The sequence below is a fragment of the Myotis nattereri genome (assembly GCF_964212035.1).
Source record: "Myotis nattereri genome assembly, chromosome: 1".
In the NCBI taxonomy this organism is placed as follows: Eukaryota; Metazoa; Chordata; class Mammalia; order Chiroptera; family Vespertilionidae; genus Myotis; species Myotis nattereri.
The window spans coordinates 197,219,852-197,237,451 of NC_138075.1; the positions used below are offsets into that span (position 1 = coordinate 197,219,852).

Here is a 17,600-nt window from a genome sequence, read left to right on the forward strand (position 1 = left end):
CATGGCGCCTAGTACATGGTACATGCTCAGTACATGTGTGCTGACATACCATAAACTGGCTTTATGTTGATGGGCTGGATAGGATATGGATGGTAATGGTACTTTACATTAAACTTCACAGGATAATTACTTTTTTTTTTTTTTTTACTATTTAAAGGTAAACATTCGAATTACTATCTTGTTTTGTTTCTCTGTACCTACAATCAACTGGGGTTGTTTGCAACAGACAGAACTCACAGAAAAATGATCAACTGGAAATGTTTTTATAAGCCACCATCCTAGAATTAATCACTCATCTTCTTTCAAGCTCCACAATACCATTCTTAAAAGGTAAATTCATGCATATTACTAGCTAGAATAGATGATGACATTAATTAAAGTATTAGAGGTTGCCTGACAAAGTCCTTGTTCATTAATTATCATTGGGTCACTGAAAAAAAACTCAAAATGCCTTGGAATTTTAACTAAAAATAACAAACAACAGATCTGGTCCTGAGGTTTTCTTCCTTCATATAGTTGCCAATTAAAGACCACGATTTTCACAAAACTGATAGAAAACTCACATTCTTTGTTTGCACCAGCCAACTCTGGCTATTTCTTCATTGACCAGAACATCAGGAGCATCCATAGTTAAGAGATAGTAACTAACTGCTCATAGCTCTTTCTTCAGAACATGGGCTAAGCACCTCTCTTTACTCAGCTCTCCTCCATCCATAATAGATAGAGCTGAAAATTTTGCTACTTTTCCATCAAGGTTCATTCAAAACCATCTGAAATCTTCCTTGTAATAAAAAATACATATTAAAGTTCCTATTTGAATGAGCAACAATCTTGTTCATTCCAGAGTTACAACTGTTAATGTCTAATATTGTAATGTGCTTTTTTCATCTACCTACATATATAAAAGCCTAATATACAAATTGTCCCCTCAGGAGTTCAACCGGGAGACCGGAAGTTTAATTGCTCGCTATGACGTGTACTGACCACCAGGGGGAAGCATGGAATGAAGGAAGGCCCCAGCCGACAGCCAGAAGGCCCTGACCAGCCCTGATTGCCAGCCAGGCCTAGGGACCCTACCCGTGCACAAATTTCGTGCACCGGGCCTCTAGTAAGTAAATAAAGCTGTAGGGCCACTGACCTATACAGGAAGATAAAACTAAGCCTAAACATCAACATTATAAACAAAACAAACTTCCCCTCCTACATATATCTGTACACATAAACACACACACAAACTGGCATTACTTCTAATATGCAATGACTCAAGCATAGATCTTGCAACACACAGTAATTGCCATGCACTAAATGGTCCTCTCATGGCTCAAAGAGTTCCATCTTCCTGAGCACCTAACCTATTAGCAGGGAGATTACAGGCAATGGAAAGAACTCAGCTCAGTTACTTAACCTCTGAACCTTAGCCCTCTTATCTGTAAAATGAGGGATTGGTCTAGAACTGCTCAATAGAAATATAAAGCAAACCACAAATGTGAGCCACAGGTAATTTTTAATTTTCTAGTAGGCATACTTTAAAGAGTAAAAACAGGTAAAATTAATTTTAATAATGTTTTATTCAATCTAACATCGCTAAAACACTATTTTAATATGTAATCAATATTTAAAATTATTTTAATGACATGTTTTACATTCTTTTTCATACCAAGTGTTTGAAACTTGCAGCACATCTCAATTTGGACAAGCCATACTTCAACGCTCAATAGCCACATGGAACCAGTGGCTACCATACAAGACAGCACAGGTCTAGATGACCTGGCATTTCTTTCATTACTAAAAATAATTTTTAAAAAGGGAATATAAGATTTGTAGATCAGGGATACTTAGAAAAACTATACAGTGATTCTCAGTGTATTTGTTCTCATTCAAAATAGCGCTTGAAATTTTTTTTTTTTAATTTTATGTCTTAATTCAGTGGAGTTGGATCTGTGAACAACTGAGCAGGTGGTCTGATCGCCTACTTGCAGGCTCACCCTATTCTCGCCACCACTGCTACTGTCCTGCAAACCGAAGGGCGGTGAGGAACATTCAGGACAATGTACAACTGCTGAGTGAGTGAGACTTCTAAAAAACCCTAACTTGAAAAAACAACTGTTAAAATGCGAGTTCAACAAAAATGACAAAGAAAAATATTTGACAACCACGTTACCTTTTACATATTAAGATAATGTATGGGAGAACCTAGGTCATACTTTCAACAATAAAGATCTTTAAAAAGATAATGTATGAGACACAAATTTGCACATGCTTTTGGAATTGTTTCTCGAATTACTCAACATCCACCGAGAAAGATTCATGCTGCTCCTCCCACACTGTCTGGTTTATTAGTTCCTTTGTGATCAATGATCTGCCTACGCCAGATGGCTGCCCTGGGTGAAGAGTACCATGTGAGATCAGAGAACAAAGCAAAGCTAACTGCCCTTCCAAGGAACTGAACCTGTGACCCCGACCTCATTAACTCTAAAAACAGTTAACCCATCACCAACATGGCTGGGGCAGCTTCATCATCAGTGCCAAGAAAGCTCATTGCTTCTGTCGCAATGATACCCTGGTAGACAAAAAGTCACTAAGTTTATTTACAACTTTTCAAAATGAAGAAAATCCTGAATGCAATCATTTAGGGCAGCCTGTGTCTTACCCGCTCTGCTGAATCTGTCACAAGCTTCCCTAAGACCATCAGCTGTGGTCCCCACCTGGGACCATAAATGGCTCTGAGGTTTCCTCTTCCAAAAACAGTGATGTATGGCCTTTCCTTTTGATTTCTCCCAAGTGAAGAAACCATGGGCTAACAATTTATACACAAGAATTTTCACTGATTATTTACTGAATCCAGTTTATCCTAGATTCCAATATAACCAAGGTTCTCTTTGCACTACCCCCGCGTAGTGCCAGCCAACCCCTCACCAGGTGAGTGGGAGTGGCCAGTGGATTTGTCTGTGTTGTTCTTACCTTCCCTGGTAAAAAGCCCAACACCTTTTTAGCAAGTTGTTCTTCCTTTCTTGTTAGTGGAAATAATTCCTCTTAGCAGCTGCTATATGCTACTGAATTTTATTCTAGCAACCTGTCTCCCCTGAGAGGAGCACTGACTTCTGATTTAAATATTTCCCAAAGTGTTTCAGGGATGTAGTTTCTGCATATTTTCCAAGAACACTTAACATTTAATACCATACTGATTTCAGAAGCAAGTTTATTGAATGTTCCACCTCAGCTTCAAATTATAGTATTTGAAAAATTCTATAAACATCTGGAAGAGCTGGTCAAGATTTTAAAATCTGAAAATATTTCTGCTTTTCATTTTCGACATTTTAAATGAAATCACCTTTCCACATGCAAACTTACTAGAATATAAAAGCTATTACATATGGTTGTGCGATTTGGCTTCTTAAATATTTCTAATAACTTGTGACTATAAGGCACCCAACATCTCTTCAAGGTTTTTACTCAGTTTTTTTCCAGTTACTTAAGATACTTTTTTAACTTATGGATTAAGAGTTTGCAATCTTGCCCTTCTCACAAATCTGTGGAATTCATACATATATGTAAATCTAAAATATGCATATGCATCTGCCTCAAAGCCACTGATACAAGTAATTGATTTTGCTCTTCTTATCTCTAAGAATTTTCCCATCAAGAATAAAAGTAGTACAAAATGTAATGGTAACTGAGTTTAGTATCTGCCTGAATGATTATACAAATTACACCAAACATGCAATTGATGAAACATTTCTTGATGCTCACAAAAACTATACCAATTCATTATGGCTTAAGTGTTAGACAAAAGTAATAAAATAAGCATTAAACGTAAGCTTACTACTTTTGTACACAATTTCATTAGGGGCAAATCGGTTTTCTGAGGGCTAACCTAAGCATGAAATCTGATACTAAATAATAAACAAAACAGTACATTCATTCTTCTCTAATCTTAATAGAAAATGGTGACTGACGAAGAGGAGTAAACAGGTTTTCAGACCACATTAATAAAACATGAAACTGCTGTTCTTTGTCTAAAATATCATCATGACCTACTCAAACTCTGATTTCAAAATTAGCAGTTTGGAAAGACTAACCTTAATTTAACAAATAAACTCTTTTAACGTAAGAGTTAAAAGTGTAAAGCTCCATGGGAATAGAAGCTATAATGCAAATGCAGAAACATATTTATAAATCTTTAGGCATCCGATAATCATCTTATTTATAAGGCACACTCCTACATGTCGACAATACACAAGTCAGACAATACATGAATCAATTTGTAAGATATAGTGTGAAAGGAACAATGAAATTTGCCTTTCCAGTGACACTTAAAATCATCTATTCGTGCATTCTAAGTACTATTTATAAAAGAATTTTCTTAACATTCTTTAAGTCTTTCTCAATGTTTTTTAAATAGGAGGAAAGTCCCAGAAATGCCATAAATTTAAAATTAAAATACTGCTAAAAATTTAAGAAGCACTTGCAAAAACTGAAATACACACGCACAAGAACAAACCCCCCCCCCCCCCCAAATAGTAAGACAGTTAGTAGTCGTTTCTTACAAGTATTTTACAAAATAAATACTTCCTGCTTGGTGATTTTGAGACAAATCAATATACTATAAAGTACTCTTTGTAGCTCTGAAGTCTTCATTTTGTGCCTTAAAAAAAGCTGACAATCATTCATAATGAAGTCTTGTTATAGTTACATAGCTTTCATGTCTCTTCTAAAGATATAGTAAACCTCTGGGTACTCAATAAAACTGACCAATTAATTGACTACTATAAAAACCGGAGAAGCTATTCTAAAATATTTACATCAAAGACCAGCGAAGTCAAAATAAATTACTCGTCTACCCAGTATGCTCTTACTTTATTTACTAAGTTCCAATTTTTCTTCAAATTTTGAGGAAATATAGGTTCTTTCAAAGGAAACTATAAAAGATATACCACACCAGGTAAATTCTCAATACTGCCATTCAAATTTATCCAAAATAAGAAATGATACATCTTCAGAAATTACTGTCAGGGAACATCAAAACAGAGTTTAGGGGAGAGCAGAGAGCTTTAGGGTCAAACAGAACTCAGTTTAAATTCTTGTTTCATCTCTCACTAACTTCATGATATTGGGAAGGTTAATATAACCTCTTTGAGAATTAATTTCCATTATCAAAGGGAAACACAAGGCAAACTACAGGCTGTTTTGAGCACTGAATTAGAAAACATGTAATAATAGACTGCTTAGCACAGTATCTAGAGACCATAATAAATACTCAATAAGTGACTGTAATTACTGAGGAATGTTTAGTTACCCATATTCAGTGTAATTTAATATCCAAATTCCAACTGATGCTATATAAATCATCAGAATGAAAGATATAAAAATTCAAGAACAGATTTTTCTTTAATGCACTTAATCTGATTATTCTTTACATTAGTGTTTTTCAAACTGCAGGTGATGATCCATCAATGTGATTGAAATCACCTGCCGTGGTCGGCAAACTGCGGCTCTCGACCCACATGCGGCTCTTTGGCCCCTTGAGTGTGGCTCTTCCTAAGCCTTAGGAGTACCCTAATTAAGTTAATAACAATGTACCTACCTATATAGTTTAAGTTTAAAAAATTTGGCTCTCAAAAGAAATTTCAGTCGTTGTACTGTTGATATTTGGCTCTGTTGACTAATGAGTTTGCCGACCACTGAACTAGTGGGTCTCAACCAGCATTTCTAGATAAAATAGAATAAAACATATGAGAATGCATAGCACAGAGAAGTCAAACATTGATTAATGCATTTTAAAAAATTAAACACATTTGTAATGTATCTGTATACTGGATAGCAAAGTAAAACGCATCTGTGCAAAAAAAAAAAAAAAAGTTTAAAAACCAGTGCTTTACATAATAAGAATAAAAATAATTAGCTGGTACCGAGTGCTTAGTTTCCACCAGACACTGTGCTAAGCACATCCACTATACTAGTTCATGTCATCCTCCCCCAAATCCTCTAAGGTAGGTCCTATAACTTCCCCGATTTCACTAATGAGGAAACTGAGACTTAGATGAAGTCACTTGCCCAGGATGCAGAGCTGGTAACCGGTAAATCCAGGCTCCCAATTTAGTCACCTGACTCCAGAACTTGTACATTTAACCACTTCATAAGTATTAATTAGGTTGTAAAATGTGACTTTTCCATATATAAAAGTTATTCAAAAGCTAGACTTCTTCATGACGCCTAACTCAAGAGTGATTTTCTGCAGGTGCAGTGTATCTTGGAGAAGGCAGTGTGATTCGGAGGTGAGAGCGCTAGGCGTGAGGTCCAGCTTCCGTCCCGGCATTGTTGCTTCAGTGGCGAGGAGTTGGCAAGTCATTTAATCTCGCTGTGTCTGGATTTCCTCACCTACAAAACGGGAATGATAATATCTGCCCTGCTCCCCACAGGCCATTGTGAGAAAGTATATGTACATATAACAAGTGTAATGTTCCTTTGTGCTACTCGGTTATATGAGATGATCATTAATACCACCCAAGGGGCCCCATTCATCAAGACACACATCAAATATGATAAAAAAAAAAAAAAAAAGGAATGTCAATCCTTTTATAAACTGTATGTGGAAACACTCCACCCAGTTCCTGGCACAAAGAAGGCCTTCAGTAAATGTTCATTAAACTAAAAGAAGTGAGCCAATTGGATTTGTATGCGTGCGTTATCCATCTGTATTTTATTTTTCATTAATTTGTCCTTTCTACAACAATTTACCGAATATCTACTATATACCAGGTTAGAAATGTGGGCTGGAAAAAAGAGGGAAAAAAAAGACTAAAAGACCATGCTTTGCCCTGGAGAATCTTATATTAATTTCAATTAACTTTTCTAAAATCGTGTAAGAGAAAATTATAAACTACAGCTTCCTCATCTGGTAACAATAATAATTTAGGCGTATTAAGGTGCTCTGTGATTTAGAAAGAACTACAAGCATACCTCAGAGATGCTGTAGGTTCGGTTCCAGACCACCGCCTCTTTTTGCAGATAGAGGCCTTGCTTTCAATTTGTAAAAAAAAAAAACAAAAAAAAAAAACACCACCTGGGAAGTGCCATAAAGCCATGCTCCATAAAATGAGGCGTACCCGAGTATAGTAGCTTTTGTTTCTCACACCAAGTGCCTAAATATGTTAAATCTGTATTATCTTCCTGACTCCAAGCCCAGTGCCAAGTCCTGCTAAGGCTTCAGAGTGAAAGTTTCTCCATGTCGGAGGTGACTGTAAAAATAAGGTTTCGGAGACAATACACTGTAAATACTGGGAAGGGGTGGAAGTACAATGACTGTTTTCCCTTCACACTTCTGAGTTAAAGCAATCTATCATGCAACCTTATCACCTACAGCAGATGCATTTTTTCAAAATGTTTCTTGAAAAACCCTGCCTTTGAATTTTTTTTCTTACAGGCAATTTTCTGTTGACTATCTGGAACTAGGGTTCAGTTTTCTCATAGAATAAAGGAGGTAGCAGCGAAGGTGTCCTTCCTTTGTTGACTTGAAAAATTACTCAAAATTGTTTCTATTCAGATTCCTGAGCCACACACAATGCTAAATAATTGTTAGCCTTTACATATATAATTTAACAACTACTATAGGTGATTTTTACAGGGAAACAATGATTTAATGACAACTTAATGAATTGAAAATTTGCTACAGGAAATTAACTAAGAATCTTTTACTAAAACTGCCTTATCCTTTGTATTCTAACTACTCCCTCCCTATCACCACCACCCCTCCCAACATTCCCCCTCCCCTCTCTCTCTCTCTCTCTCTCTCTCTCTCTCTCACACACACACACACACACACACACACACACTCTCTTACACACCAGATCAGTTTCTGGGCTATTATTTATAAAACCATATTTAAATTTCACAACACATAGTTTTACTAGGTTTTGTCGCCCCTCCCCGCATCCACGGAATCAATGTGTCTTTACATATATTCTCTCCTAAAAGCCATAATCCAGATAATGATCTCGATGTGTCTACGCTGAGAATATCCGATATCAAATGTGAAGTCAGCCCTCCTGTTTACTGATAGCCACGAGTGAAAGCCGTACCCCACCCACCGCCCCCGTAGGGTTAGGGGGTGCAATCTCGCCACTACAGACCTCTCTGCAAGAAAGGGCGTGATCGCGCCAGGAAACCCACCGCCAGAGCCTCTGGGAGAAGAGAAGGAATCCCATTTTACACCAGGCAGCGTGAACTCTCCCGGCTCCAGCCTTTGGTAAACAGGGAAAACCTTTGTCTCGCCTCAGCCATCCAAGCGGGGGGCCCATTGGAACTGGGGCAACAAGAGTTTGTGCGGATGACTTGGCAGCGGTAGACAAAGCATCGCCGCTCGAGCCGGGAGAGAGCTGACCCTGGTCCTCGACCGGGTCCCGACGGCGAGGTCCAGCTCTGACGCCGCCGCGGCGACCGGGGCCGGGGCCCGAGCCGGTGACCCGGGACAGGAACCCGGCGCGGGGAGGAAGGGGGGAGCCAGAAGGTCCCACGCTCTCGGCAAGTTCTCGGGGCGCTGCCCGTCCGCAGGTTCCCCGAGTGGAAACCAAAGAGGCGCACGCCGCGCGCCGGGTCCTCGGGGAGTGTCGGCGCCGCACACGCCCGGACACCGCCCCGAAGACCACGGCCGGCCCCGCCGAGCCCACGCAAGGTCAAGGTCGGGAGTCCCGGGCGCCTCTGGGGCCCTCCCCGGGGGCCGCGAAGGGAGCGGAGAAGCCCGCCCGCTGCCCCCATTGTCTCTCCGGCCGCGGGCGGAGAGGGAGCTCACCTGAGGTCCTCGCCGGGCGCCGAGGCTGGCAGAGCGGCCGCACAGCGACGAGCGGTCCCGCGCGGGCGGCGGGCGCTACTGCCCAGCCCGCGGCTGCCCGCGGCACCAGCAGCCTCCGCAGCAGCCTCAGCAGCGCACCCACCTCTCAGGCGGCCGCGGCCTCCATTGCTCTCCCCGCCGCCGCCGCCGCGCGGCACTGCGCGCCCGGCCCCGCGCGCGTGGTCACATGCTCCGCCGGCGCCTCGGGCGCTCGGACCCGCGCCGCGGCCCCGCCCGGCCTCGCCCCTGGACCGCTGGACGCCCCCGCGAGGCACCCGTCGTCCCGAGTTCCCTCCTGCGCCCTCGCGGAGAGGTGCGCACCGGCCGGCTCCTCTCCCAGGGGGAGCCCAGACACTGCGCGCTTGGCCACCGGGAAGGGCGTGGGCTTGGTCACTGCCAGGGGGCGCTCCGAGGCGCGCCTGCACGCGTGGGGTCTGTGGTTATTGAGAGGGGTTCACTGGGAGGCTCACGCGGGGCAAGAACCCGAGACCGTCAGTCACCAGCCCACAGGGTGCAGATCTGGCCCTCGGTACCTGGATGAGCCAGACACAATGGGAGCGACCTGGACCCCAGAGGGAGCTTCGCTCCGCAGAGCCCCGACAATGGGAAATGGCACTGCGACTCCTGGAAGTGGACCAAAGAGCCAAGCTCAACATCTCTTTGTTGAGTCCTGTACATCAGAACAGAGACATTAACATTCGGCATTATTGTCCCAGCCATAAAGAAATTAAATGATTAACTTGGATGTTTTAAAGAAAAAGAGTGTGTGTGGGTGTGTGTGTGTGTGTGTGTGTATATATATATATATATATATATATAGAGAGAGAGAGAGAGAGAGAGAGAGAGAGAGAGAGAGAGAGAAAGAGAAAAGACTTTTCCCCATACTTTTTACTATGACTGCTTCAATGTGTTACCAAACGCAAGGGGTCTTGGGCTTGGGGTACTCTATTCGAGAACCAGATGTAGTTGTCCTTGGGTAGTTTATATGTTTGCCGCAAGTAACGGAAACAGGGCATTCACATCCAAAGCTGTCTCTTGGGAGGCTTAGCTACTGCTTACACGGTACTTGGTTAATTATATGTTGATTTCTTATTTGCATTTGGCTATGCTTATCGGGTTGGGTTCTTAGGTTCAGGTCAAGCTTATCCTGTTACAGTTGCTTTGTGCAACATTTTAACGTGTAGCAAGAATCACATTTAGACCCGGCAGGCATGGTTTAGTGGTCCAGCGTTGACCCATGAACCAACAGGTCATGGGGAGGGCGTGGGATTGATCACTGCTCTCCCTACCTAGTTCCATCTCTGGTCAGGGCACATGCCCGGTTTCCAGGTTCCATCCCCAGTAGGAGGAGTGCAGGAGGCAGCCAATTGATGTTTCTCATGGATGTTTCTCTCCCTATCCTTCTCCCTTCTTCTCTCTAAAGATCAATAAAAATATATTCTTTAAAAAATAAAGGCTTAAAAAAATTTCATTTAGGAAGAACTCCCCGGACTTGGAGACCCTAGACCTAATAAATGGGAACTCTTGGAAATCAGTATCTGATGATCTTCCCCTTCATGATTAATGCAAAGATGCTAAAAATAATTTATCATTATTAAACAAGAAATTTAAAACAAAGCAAAAAGAATCTCAATGACAAAGATACAAAAGATGAAAGGTAACCCACAAGGTACTCAATCTTGAGCCAGATGTCTCAATGACAAAAACAGAGTAATTTTAATGCAGATGCATGCCTTGGAGCAACTTTGATATGGCAAAGATCTAGTGCATGTCACCTTATCCAACTGTGTTCGTCTAGACCAGCGGTTCTCAACCTGTGGGTCGCGACCCCATTGGGGGTCGAACGACCCTTTCACAGGGGTCGCCTAAGACCATCGGAAAACACATATGTAATTACATATTCTTTTTGTGATTAATCACTATGCTTTAATTATGTTCAATTTGTAACAATGAAAATACATCCTGCAAATCAGATATTTACATAACGATTCATAACAGTAGCAAAATCACAGTTATGAAGTAGCAACGAAATTAATTTTATGGTTGGGGGTCACCACATGAGGAACTGTATTAAAGGGTCGCGGCATTAGGAAGGTTGAGAACCACTGTTCTAGATAAACATTTAAATTAATACCAGCATAAAATATGGTTGTGTATTTTGTGACTATAAATATCAGTCAGTTGTACAGTGCTTACATATCCTAAAATATGACTGCTTTATTCCAAATAAGAATAATGAAGAATTGTATAAAGAGTTGAGCAAGTCTCTTTTGAGTTAATACAGTCACTAGAAGTTACCCAGAGCCGAAAATCAAATCCCTGTAGAACATATCACTGGAGTCTTTTTCTTGATATATTACAGTCTTGCCAACTACATGAAAATATACTCTATAAAAATTTAAATTTTGGCCCTGGCCAGGTAGCTCAGTTGGTTAGAGCATCGTCCCAATACACCAAGATTGTAGGTTTGATCTTATTCAGGGCACATACAAGAAGCAACCTATGAATGCATAAATAAGTGGAACAACAAACACACACCCCCTCACCGCCCACTTCCTCTCTCACTTTGTCTCAAAATAATAAATGTAAAAAGTTTAAAATTTCAAATGTACATAAATCAAGTGTGGATCTCCTCTCCTTTAATTTTGCAGGGCAAGGTATCATCCCAAATGACACAACCTTAAAATATTGAGAGTTCTAGAGAACTTATGCTCATACTAGAGCTTTCTAGCTAATCTTTGTGTCTCATGGGCCTCAGAAATCAGAGCACCACTTTAGACAGGTACTGTTCCCCCTCACTTTTCAAACACATCGGTTCATTTTTACTACATGTGGGGCTATAATAAATGTGGCACATCAAACCAGGTCTCAATCTACATTTCCACCTGTGAAATAACTGCCTTTCAGTTAAGACAGATTTCCAGAGGCCGTATCATATACCAAAGAAAAATGCAGAACATTGGGGATTTTAAAAATATGTATCCATTGCCCCAGCTGGTGTGGCTCGGTGCTCTGGTTGGGTGTCATCCTGTGCACTGAAAGGCTGCCATTTCATTTCCCCATAGGGAGCTCCATGCAGGAGGCAGACAATTGATGTTCTGCTCTCACATGGGTTATTTCTCTCCCTCTTCCCTCATCTCTTTAAAAATCAATAAAAATATTTTTTAAATATGTATTTAACCATTTAATTGTTTTGGAGGTTTACAGAAAGTGGGAAATTATATAGTTAAACCAGTCATTCTCAATTATGGGTAATTTTGTCCTCTAAAAGATGTTTGGCAATGTGGAGACATTTTTTGGTTGTTACAATTGGTTGGCAGGTGCTACTACTGGCATCTAGTGGGTAAAGGCCAGAGATACTGCTAAACATTGCACAGCACTGCTGTAACAATTGACCACAGATTGGGTAGCTTATAAATAATAAATTTCTCACAGTTCTGGAGGCTGGAAGTCTGAGATGATGGTGCCAGCATGGTTAGGTTCAAGTGAGAGCCCTCTGGGGGTTGCAGACTGACTTCTCATTGTATCCTCACAGGGCAGAGAGGGCAAGAGAGCTTTGTGCAAGGCCTGTTACAAGGACACTAAGTGGAAAGAAATACTGTGAAAAAGGTAATATTGGAAAGAAAGTACACATGATGGGGTTGTTGGTGCCTTGACAAGAGTGGTTTGAGTAAGTAATAGGAATAAAGCATGACTGGAGTAGTGCAAGAAGGAATAGTGGGTGTACAGGGAGGGGGATGAAATGAGTGTAGATAACTGTTTTCAAGAAATTTTTGTCATAAAAGGAGCAAAAATAAAATGGTAGGGGTCTGGGAGGGTTTTAAATGTGAGATTAAAAATGAGAAGTATGGTTTAACTTGTATGTATGCAAGTGGGAACAAGCCAAAGGAACAAAATTGACTCATGAGGATAAATGTGATAGTGGGAAAGGTAGAGATGGTTCATGTTATAATGTTTTCAATTATAGGCTGAGTCCCTTTGCTGGGTCATGAAATCAATTTGGTGGGTCAGTTTCTCAATTAGTATTTTAAATCCTTGCTACACATTAGAAATTTGCAAGAGAAAAATGTGTACACAAACACAAAAGCCTCTTTAAAACATTTTATAGATGAATTTCAAACAGAAACTGTAACTTCTTACATTTTGAACTAGTTGAAAATAAAAGGGAGTTAAAAAAAAAAAAAAAAGCTTCTGGCACCTAAATTCAGGGGATTCCCTATATCTCACCAGGATAAAGTTTGGTTTGAATAAACTTTTCTTAATTTTAGAATAACGAATACTGCTAAAATTTTTGAAAAAACTATTTGTAAGAAAGAGAAAATAGACTGAAATATTTATTGAAAAATCTATGTCAAGCTCCATAATTTAAAATTATTTAAAACAAATTAAAAACATCTATAAAAGGTCAGAACATTCAGTATTTTAAGCTAAAACTAACTTTAGAAAATTGTATCATGGTTATAAAAACAATTATAGCAAGCTACACATTTTTAATTACAGAAAACAGTAAAAATATAATAAATCTAACAAAATATGTCTTGCAGTTGCTTTGGGGGGAAAGGTGGGAACAAATTTTTATTTTATTTACATTTATTTATTAAAAGATTTTCCATTTGACATTGCAAATAATCCCATTTCTCTTGTCTTTTAATGTAATACCTGAACTCACACAAAGGAGATGGAATACGTAAAATTACAAAGATAATGGTAAAGTAAGCATATCACACCCAAATTACACACTGAATTATTGCAAAGGGCATCTCACACATATAAGGGATATTAGTTTTAGAAAAAGAGCAATGCCCACCTCCAGGTACACACAAATGCACACACACAAACTCCACGTTATTAAAGGAGGAAACAAAAAGGATCATAGTAATTAGCCTTTCACTTTCCTATGTTAGTTTTTAAGCTCTTTTTCAGTCATAATGAAAATCTACTAGAGAATAGGATTTTCTTCAAATGTGTATGGTTCAAACACGATTAGTTTTTGTATTCAATACTCTATTTTGTGCTACTGTTCTTTTATTAATATGTGCATATATTTATATTCTTTAAAATTAAAATTTTGAAAATTGTAAAACGCTGTTTTCTACTTATAATGCCATAGTTCAGTGTTTATATACTATTCTGGAAGACTGACTAAATGACAACATACAGGTTGAGAAACAAAATCTGATATTATCGAATGTATGTATACTGGAATTTTAGCAAAATGTTTTACTATATTTACCCCATATACTATTTTATTATATTCTGAACTTTTATACTGATATAGTGAGGAATTTTATTTACTAAAAAAGAGTCCCAAATTTCTGTTCTGTGGTTTGACAAAAATTTTAAATACCACTTTTAGTTTGATTTTGATAAATTTGTATCATGTGAAGAGACCATGTGATAGTGAAAATAAAGTATATAACATATAAGTGTATCTTTCCCATCACAGTTGTTCTAATTGACAATAAATTATAAATGGTAATCATTATTTTACCAAGACTCTGCTATTATAAGAATAGACCTGAATATATTTACCTCAATGATAGACAGCAAATTGGTAATTAATTTTACATTTAGAAGAAAAAAGTTAAGTGTGACATCTGAGTTGATAATCCTTTGTGAATGTGTTAAAGATACAGGTTATCAGCACAGGTAAGAAAACTAAAAACACTTTAAAAATAAGTACTGTAAGAATATTTATATACAAATATGGCTCATAAGAAAAAGATTAAAACATAATGTGATTAATACATTATATTAATTCACAGTATAAACACACATTGAGGAGCAATTTAAGTCAGGAATAAAAATACAAATATATCAGTTAGCACTATTAATACATATTTTTTTCTGTCATATGCATGAAAATATACATATATAGTTCTTTTAAAACATTTTTTACATAAATATTCACTGATTTAAATAAAAGTTGAAAGAGGTAGAATTTGTGTCAATTTTCATGATTTTCAGGAACAAGTACTTCAAATATATTATTACTGTTCTGTCTGTAACAAGTCCATACAGCCAACTCATTGAAAGTCAACATTCTGAAAAAGAGGGGAAGGGAAAGGTGGGTTAAAATAAAAATGTTAAATCAAGCTCAAAACATCATGAAAAACTTAGATTCAGTAATGTTTTAATTGAAATTACATTCTCTAATACAACCCTTGCCTATTTAGTGATTAAGTAGTACTGTTTTCTACTTCAAAAAGATTCCCTTCAAATTACCAAAATACAGCAAAATACATGAAGACTAAAAGAATGACACATAGTGAAGAGACTGGAATAATATAGCATGTTAACTGAGAAAAATCACTCAAAACATAAGATATGTCTAGGTTTAATAAAATACAAGTGTATACAAGTACTGAAAATTATGTTGTCTGAGTTTTAAAATGTTATGGATAGTCAAATATTTTTCAAAATATTTTCATGTTATGTGTTACTTAATCATCTTCCCAATTAAAACACACACATTAAAATATGAAAAATCCCATAATGGAAACACTGAGAAAGTAATTACATTTTTCTATACTTGGGAAGACATACTTAAGAAGATATTATCAGACATGCTTTCTAATTTGATGTAAAATAACATTTTTGATGAGAAAAAAATTGGAAACAAGCTATATGTCCCATAAGAAAAGAATGATAAATAAATCCCAGGATATCCATGTGATAAACCATTAGATCACTATTTTAAAATGGCATTTTTGAAAATATTTTTATTTTTTATTTATTTTTTAAAATATATTTGTATTGATTTTTTACAGAGAGGAAGGGAGAGGTATAGAGAGTTAGAAACATCTATGAGAGAGAAACATCGATCAGCTGCCTCCTGCACACCCACTACTGGGCATGTGCCCGCAACCAAGGTATATGTCCTTGACTAGAATCGAACCTGGGACCCTTCAGTCCCCAGGCCGATGCTCTATCCACTGAGCCAAACCAGTTAGGGCTGAAAATATTTTTAATGATAACAATAAATCCTCATAACAATATTAGGGGGGAGAGCCACAAACAATAAAACAAAACAAAAACAGGATAAAAACTACGTTGAATATGATCTCTATTAGAATTACATGTATGTCTATGTATGTGTATGTTAATTACAAATTAAATACAAGATGGAAGTATACCAAATGCTAATTTCTATTTTCTCTGGATTGTAGGATTAAAAGTGATTTTGATTTTGCATCCATGTTAGTAGCAGCGCTTTCATAATAACAACCCAAGTGTTCACCAACTCATGAATGGATAAAAAAATGTGGTATATACATACAACGGCATATTATTTAGCCTTAAAAAGCAAGAAAGTTCTGAGACAAACTCCAACATGGAGGAACCCTGAAAACATTATGCTAAGTGAAATAAGCCATTCACAAAAAGGACAAACACTGTATGATTCCATTTATCTTGAGGTACACAGAATAGTCAAATTCATAGAGACAAACTGTAATGGTGATTCTCAGGGGGTGGGGGGCTGAGAGAATGAGGAGTAAGTATTTAATGGGCACAAAGTTTCAGTTGGAGAAGATAAAAAAGTTCTGAAGTTGGATGGTGGAACTAATTTGTTCACAACAATGTGAATGTACTAACTGTCAGAGAAATGTATACCCCAAAATGTTTAAAATGATAAATTTAATGTTATATATATTTTCCATAAAAATTTTTTAAATGATTTTTATTTTCTATATATTTTTGTATTTTATGTCTTTTTCAGTGAGCATGTATTACATACAATAAAAAAAAGTAAAAATAAATTGGGTATATATTTTAACTATTAGAGGCACTGTAAAATATGGGTTGATATGACCATATCTTACTTATTTTTGAGTGCTTATGGGCAAAGCCCTTAAAATTAATTTTGGTGATAATATTTAGAAAATATGGGTGGAAATGGGTTACCAATGAACAACGTCATTAGTTTATTTGGGACTTTGCTAATGGTTGAAGTTTTCTAATCTTATATCTATTATTATGGCTATCATAAAAACATGGAAAATAACAAGCACTGAAAAGGACTTGAAAAATTAGAACCCTCACATTGATGGTGGAAATGTAAAATGGTACAGCTGTGTAGAAAAAGTCTGGCAAGTACTCAAGAAGTTAACAAAGATTTTCCATATGACTTAGCAACTCTATTACTAGGTACTCCCAAGAGATTTGAAAACAGGGACTAAAACAGATCCTTGTACACCAATGTTCTTAGCAGTGTTATTCACCATAGCTAAGAGATGAAAACAACTCAGGTGTCCATAAACTGATGAATGGATAAACAAAATGTGGTATGAACATACAAACGAATATTATCCAGGCATAAAAAGGAAGGAAGTTCTGAGATATTCGAGGATATGTATTTGATATTCGATAGATATTCGATGACAGCGTTATCTGAAGTGAAATAAGACAGACACAAAAGGACAAAAGGACAAATACTACATGATTTCACTTAGATGAAAATGTAAGTAGGCAAATTCATAGAGACTGAAGAATTATTGTTTAAAGGATACAGACTTTCTGTTTAGGGTGGAAATAGTAGTGATGGTTGCACAACACTAAGGGGAGAGCCTAATGCTGAGAATTTAATGCACTGGGTTTTCACTTAAAAATAGTTAAGATGGCAAAGTTCATGCCATATATATTTTATCACAATTAAAAAAATGTTTTCTAATTTATCACATCTTTAGACATTGCTGGAATCCACAATGTTCTGTATCAGTGGTTCCTGAAGTATAGTCTGGGGATCCCTGGGAGTCCCCAGGACCCTTTCAGA

The 17,600-nt window shown here is 37.9% G+C and overlaps 1 protein-coding gene across 1 annotated transcript in view; it reads right to left on the minus strand.

The window, feature by feature from the left end:
* Window positions 1-13,426: 13,426 nt before the first annotated feature.
* The window catches only part of CEP135 (centrosomal protein 135), a 72,727-nt gene continuing 68,553 nt past the window's right edge, over window positions 13,427-17,600 (minus strand). Inside the window, exon 26 of the mRNA XM_081096925.1 lies at window positions 13,427-14,871. The gene's annotated coding sequence lies outside the window, so the exon portion shown is untranslated. The remainder of the gene's footprint in view (window positions 14,872-17,600) is intronic.